Source organism: Petaurus breviceps, unplaced genomic scaffold (genome assembly GCF_028583685.1).
Source record: "Petaurus breviceps papuanus isolate PSGF00001 unplaced genomic scaffold, PetGlider_PUasm1.0 90895, whole genome shotgun sequence".
Lineage (NCBI taxonomy): Eukaryota > Metazoa > Chordata > Mammalia > Diprotodontia > Petauridae > Petaurus > Petaurus breviceps.
The window spans coordinates 29,552,934-29,560,487 of NW_027187372.1; positions in this window are offsets into that span (position 1 = coordinate 29,552,934).

Here is a 7,554-nt window from a genome sequence, read left to right on the forward strand (position 1 = left end):
TCCAACTGCGTACTACAGCATTGGTCCATTAGTAGGTTTGTCTTCAGCGGGGCAGTGAACTGCTTTGAGAAATGCTGTACCTTTAGTGACTGCAAGTTTCTAAATAAGCAAACATTTATTAAGCACTATTAAGAAAGTTGCCAAGTATTGTACTATGCCCCAGGGATACAAAGAAAATGCAAAAACAGCCCCTGCCTTACAGAAGCCTACATTCAAGTGGGAAAGACAACATTTAAGTCATGGAAGAGAAGAGTATTGAGAGGGGACCAGTAAAGGCCTGGAGTAGGTGCTGCTTGGGCTGGTCCTAAAGAAAGCCGATGTTATAAGAATTGGAAGTTGGATGAAAACTTACCAGGCTTGGGGAGCCAGTGCAAGGTGTGGAGATAAGGGAAATGGTTTTATGTGCAAGGAATAGCAATTGGATTGTAGAGTGGAGTGGAAGGTTAGAAAGGCTGTAAAAGTAAGAAGGGGTCAGGTTGTGAAGAGCTTTTAAATGCCAAACATCCAGTTGGATGCTGGAGTTTAATGAGTGGGGAAGCAGGGAATACCCTTAAAATTGGTGCACTTAGGCTTCAGGAAAATCACTGGAAGATGGATTAGAGTTGGGAAAGACTAAAAGGGAGACCAATTAGAAGGCAAGAGGTGATGAGGGCCTCTAGTAGGGTGGTGGCTGTGTGAGTGAAGAGGAAAGAATGTTAATGAAAGATGTGGGAGAAGAAATGACAAGATTGAACAACTAACTGGATATGATGAGAGGAGAGTCAGGATGACGCTGAGGTGGTAAGTCCTGGGGGACTGGCAGGATGGTAGTCTGCAACAGTACAGAAGAGGCAGAGGACTTAGAGTTTGGTTTTGCTTTTTTTTTTTTTTTTTTTGGAGTAAAAGATGAAAGATGTTATTAAAAATTAAGAGAAACCAGAGTACTTTATGTTCTTTGGAGCAAACACCCATCATTTTACAGTATTCTGGTATTGCTCTCTGTAGGTTGTAACACTTAACCAAGAATTAAGAGAAGTAGCATCGAGGAAGTCATCAGATGGGTTAATGGGTTAATCATCATTCAGGTGAACTTGTCATGTGGTGATGATTGAGAATTCATGGACATCCCATGTTCTCCATTGGTACACATTCATTGTGAAGAGATCTCAAGGTAGATTCCCCAAACACTGAGCAGATCCCCTGTGGAGGATTTATAGGAGAATATGAACAAAGATAATAGGATGAGGAGGTAGATAGGGATGGGTTGGTTTTTTTGAAGGGTTTACTCACATGAATGAGATCAGAGATCCATTGAAATATGTAGAAGTACTCCAAGGCACTAAGGCTTTCTACCACTTTAGAATATGAGCAGTATTGGGGTAGCTATGTGGTGCAGTGAATAGAGCACCAGCCCTGGAGTCAGGAGGACCTGATTTCAAATGTGACCTCAGACACTTGACACCTAACCAGCCATGTGACCTTGGGCAAGTCACTTAACCCCAATTGCCCTGCCTTCCACCCCCTCAAAAAGAAATATATATATATATATGCAGTATATAAACGGACTGCATCTTTTCCCAACAACTATTAAGTCTGTGTTCAGAGATGGCCCTTTAGAGAGAAGGGGAATGCATATCAACAAGGGACTGACTTTTCATAACTCAATGAGCTGGTGATAGGAGGAACTTAGGATAGCAACAGACCCAATTTTAGATCACTTTTGTCTGACCACCTGGATGTCTTTTATTGGAATCAACTCTTCATTTCTGGCCCTCAGTAGTACCAGTTTTTAAATAAAGAGATGAAGTTAGATGATCTCTAAGGTTCTCTGAAAAACACAAAGCACAAATGCACACTTAAATGTGGCTTCAGATTTTGTGTGTCACCATTTTCATGGAATTCAATTTTACTCTTTAAAAATAGTTTTCTAGGGGAGGGAGGTGGAGAAAATTTAAAACTCAAAAGCTTATGGAAGTGAATATTGAAAACTAAAATTGATTTTTAAGAAATAGTTTTTTAGTAAACAAAATTGTACTTGTTTAAGTTGACTAAACTGCGTGTTCCTTCAAGTAGTCCCTGTGAGGAGTCTGTACTAACACTGAACTTGTATAATCTGGTGCTGGCTCACAGGGCCTCCCCTTCACATTTGTATTGCTTGATAGTCTTAGAGGAGCCAGTTATGAGAACAATAAAGAAGCTGATGAAGGCCAGACCGCTATGTGCCTGCAAGACTACAAAAGTCAGAAACACATCTCTGTTAATAAATACAAGCATTCAAACACATGGGGAGGGTCTGGATCCAGCCTGACATCTCAGAAGCAGTAGCCTAAGTAAATGACTGACACAAAGCAACAGAAATGTTTGACACTGGGCAGGGAAACTCCAGCACGGCAAAGGGGAGAATTGTATTTCTGGAAGAAAACAAGGGAGCATATGACACCAACCCGGAAGAGTTCCCGTAGCATTTTGCCCTGTTCATTGCTTAGCCAACATACTTGGACTCTTATCTGTATAGCTTTTCCACTGAGGAGATTTATTGCTAAGGCCACTCAGTTTTATCTTTGTAACATCTCTCCCCTCTTCTGACCTCCAATAACTCACTGCCCTGGTACAGGTGCTCATCTCCTCACTCCTGTACTATCTGAATAGAGTTCTGGTTGGTCTGCCTACCACAAAAACCCTCTGCACTGCGAGACACACAGACCCTTTTCACCCTTCTACATATCCTTCCATCTAATGACTCTGGCCTTGCAGATCTGCCAACAGAGACTTCACCTCCCGACTTTTGGGATGTCCCCTATGCCTGAAGTGCTCTCCCATCTCATCTCTGCCTCTTATCTTCCCTGATTTACTTCTAGTTCCACTTAAATCCTACTTCCCTTCTACAGGAACCTTTTCCCGATCCTTAATTCTAGTACCTTCCCTCTCTTCATTGTTGCCTATTTATCCTGCAGCTAGTTTATTTCTGCTTAGTTGTTAGCTCCTTGAGGGCAGGTGCTTTATTCTGCCTTTCTTTGCATCCCCAGCACTTAACACAGTACTTGGCACTCAGAGAGCAGGACCTACTCTAAAAAGTTCGTTTTCTTCCTGAAGCACATTTTTAGTCATGAACACTTAGCTTTCTGTGTGTGTAATAAATGTTTATTGACTAACAGATTTCTTGATGGAAGTATTCTTGGTTCTCATTACTGAGAGTACCTGGGTTTTCCCAGAAAGTTGTCCAAATATTAATACAAGAATGCTACCTCCAAACCACACAAAGTCAATAGACTTTGAAATTGTTACTAGTTTCTTGGTGGGGTTTTTTGCCTTGTATTTTCCCCAAAAGTTTTTGAGAACTTCTAAAATATAGCTCCTTGCACTTCATCTGAATTATTTGTGTTCTAACACATATTTGAAGACTCACAAATATACCCTCTTTGATTTTAGCCTGTTTTTTAGAAATTTATTTTTCAGAAAAAAAGCTGGATGATTTCAATCCATTACCTTAACAGAATTTTTCACTAAATCAAGTAGAACCTAATTAAAAACTTTTTTTCAGAACCTCCTAGTGCAGGTGTTTTCACCTGGGATCCGATATATTTTGAAAACTATTTCAATAAAATTGGTTTTCTCCATAATCTTATATACCTTATGCATTTAAAAACATTTGGAGAAGGGATACATAGGCTTCACCAGACTGCTAAAGGGCGTCCAAGACAATGTAGGCAAAGAGCCCCTGAACTAGGAATTGACAATACATTTTTCTTTCCTGGAATCAGTTTTTCCCTCTGAAGCTATATTTCATAATATTTCATCTTTTCTTTCTCTGCTGTTCCATTCACAAATTAAGCAACAGCATTTGGTAGACCCAAGTTATAATATTAGTAAAAAGAACAAACTACTACTAATAATTGTCATAATGCTTTTTAAGAAAAATTTAATATTTTGCATATATTTTCATGTCCTCTTGTGAGATATTCCATCCTTTTAGTCCAGCAGCTAAAAAAAAATCACTTTAATATTGTTGGACAAGTTAACATACAAGGTCATTTAGGTCTCCTTGAGTTATTAAATGAAGATCTGAAGATAGGTTACTTCAAATGAGTGATTACCACCTTGCTGACCTACTTTGACAGCTGAGCCTCATTACAATCTGACTCAGCAGATTTATTACCATTTACATGGCTTTTTATTGTTTTGGCATATGTGGTTCTTTAATATGTAAAACCAATCTTATGGTTGCTGGTAGATTTGGATATTATGTGCTATATTTAGACTTGGAGGTAATCACTGTTATATTTGTTTAGCAAAAATCAAAATCTGTTTAATGGACTTTTATTATTTTCCAATCCTATGAACTGCAAACAGCATGTAGCAAAATCCATGTGTTTAAGCAGTTACTAGTTTAACAAGTAATTTAGACTAAAGTGCAGGGAGTGTTGGTGCATAATCTTATGTTTGCAGATGACTGTGCACTCAATGCAGCCTCTGAAACTGAGACTGAGATGCAACAAAGTATGGATGTATTCTCTGCTGCTTGTGCTAATTTTGGCCTAATAATTAACACCAATAAAAGACAGGGGTTCCATCAGCCAACACCACACCGTACATATGGGGACCGTACATATGGGGACCGTACATATGGGGAACCATTGGTTACAGCCAATGGAGACATTTTGAATGCTGTGGATAAGATCACTTACATTGGCAGTATCCTTTCCAGGGAAGTGCACAATGATGATGAGGTTGACGCACACATTGCCAGAGCAAATTCAATGTTTGGCAGGGTCTGAAGGAAAGTGTGGGAGAGAAGAGTTCTTAGACTGACTACCACGCTGAAGGTCTGCAGAGCTGCTGTGCTGACCTCATTGTTGACCTGTGAAACCTGGACAGTCTACCAGTGCCATGCCAGGAAACTGGATCCTTTCCATTTGAATTGTCTTAGGAAGATCCTGAAGATCACCTGGCAGTATAAGATTCTAAGGTCCTTTCTCAAACTGAACTACCAAGCATTCAAACTCTACTGCAGAAAGTGCAACTCCAATGGACTGGCCATGTTGTTCAAATGCCAAACATGTGCTTGTCAAAAAAAGTCTATTTTATGGATAATTCACATAGGGCAAGCACTCACATAGTGATCAGAAAAAGCAATGCAAGGACACTCTTAAGGTTACTCAACTTTGGAATTGATTGTGTGACACGGGAGACACTGGTGCAGGACTGCCCAGCATGGCATGTCCTCATCAGAGAAGGCTCTGTGCTCTATGAGCAAAACAGAATTGAAGTCCCTCAAAAGAAACGTGAGATGGGCACATTTAGAGAATCTGCCCCAAAGTTCACATGGACTATTTGTGCCCCACCAATGGTAGAGCATTCCAAGCTTGTTTGGGGCTGATCAGACACAGTTGGACACACTGTAACTTGACCCTAGCATAGTGATGTCATTTTGGTCCTCTTTGAGAACAAAGGACAACAACCAACCAACTTTAATAGGTAATTTAGGGGTGGCTAGGTGGCACAGTGAATAGAGCACTGGCCCTGGAGTCAGGAGGACCTGAGTTCAAATCCAGCCTCAGACACTTAACACTTACTAGCCATGTGACCTTGAGCAAGTCACTTATCCAATTGCCCTGCCTTGCCCCCTCCAAAAAGCAAAATAAAATAAGTAATTTAGCACATTTGAAGACCCTAATCCTTATTTTAATCATCTATTTTGCAACAAAATAATACATTTTCTTACATAGAAAATAAAATTTTGTCTCTAAGCTAACTTAACTCACTGTACTCATAACAAAAACTGTTAAGATAACTCATATACATACCAGCCACAAAAAGAATTTAAGGTAATGTCTACTGTATCTACCAAATACAAACACTTTAGAAAATAGGTCTAGTAACAATAATGATGTTTATTAAATGGCATACAACTGACAGAACAGACACACACACAGTGTTTCACTGCATGACTGAATTCATATGAACATGCCCCACCCTATCACATTAATTGGGACTTCACACCACACTTGGTAAGGGCATATCCATATGTAAGGGCAAACTGACTAGTGACTTCTCACAACTACCTCCCCTCAGCCATAACACATTTTATTAATGCTTTATATCAGAGACTCTCACACTTCACATGCCACTCAATAATGATGGGTGACAAAAATGCAAATGGAAAATTTTTAATTCATCATAAAAAATCCATCTACAACAACAAGAAATTTCCGTGTGATGAAATGTGTTGAGCCATGGGTACTTTCATTTCTCAATGCTATGATACATTTTTTTTTTTACTTTCCTGCGATTTCATCATCAGTGTGGGAAGTTCAGATGAGGAGCTTCCTTTGCATTGCAGATAGTAGTTTCTTTATATTACAGAGCTACTTGGGGCAATGAGGTTATGTTACTTGCCCAGGGTCACACAATAAGATATGAGACTTGAACCCAGGGTTTCCTGACTCCAATTTTATCTCTATCCACTTAGGGTCTGTTGGCCAACTTTTCTAGGTCCTTCACTCTGAATCAATTCAACCTGGCTTTTTGTAATAGGCCCTTTAATATCTTTATGATGCTGGTGCAGTTGAGAGTTCTCTCCTCGGAACCCATTATTAACCCCTTTCTCCATCTCTTCAGGGAGTCACAGTATACTCTAATGATCTGAATGTAGGCTGGACTACGTTCCCTTCCCTTTATAAAACAGTTTAATTTATAATCTCTGGTGGAAACGACTTCAACCATGGTGGTCTTCCCAGCAACAATAACAACAAATTTCCCATTGACTTCTTCAGAAACAGGAGGAGCCTATTTGGGAAAGCCTTACATGTTGCTATTGCTGATTCTTGCAAGATTAGGTATGTAGTTGGTCTTTCTACTTTCAAGTCTCCCATAGCATCCCCTTGACCCCACTCTCTTAGCTGAGGATCTTGTTTCATACTCCCTCCCACAAAAAAATGAAGAGTATTTGCCAAAAGTTCCATTTTTTTTCCTCTTCTCATTTCATGTCCCTCTGAAATTATCCTTCACTCCCCTCTTCATTCCACCCTCTGGTCCTTCTTGCTAAGGCCAACCCCTGTTTGTACATCCTTGATCCTGTTGTCTCCAGAAGATTACACACACACGCACACACACACACACACACACACACATCATTCTCACTTTAATTTTTACTCTTTCTACTTGTTCCTTTCCTAATGCCTCTAGAGGGACCCATGTCTCTCCCATCCTTAAAAACTCACTAGATCCTTTCATCCTCATTTCCTTCTTCATTTAAACTTGAAAAAGCTATTTACATTACATGCCCTCCTCTCTCACTCTCTTCTAAACTCTCTGTAGTCTAGTTTTCAGCCTCATCATCCAACTGAAATTGCCCTCTACAGCATTACCCATGATCTTTTAATTGCCAAATCCACTGGGCTTTTCTCAATCTTCATTTTTTTTTTTGGCCTTAGCAATATTTGATACTGTTGACCACTTTCTTTTCCTGAAGTTATTCCTCTGGATTTTCCTGCATAATTTTTTCCTGATGTCCTACCAACCTATGGGACCTCTCCTTTTCCATCTCCTTTGCTGGATCTTCATTTGTATTATGAT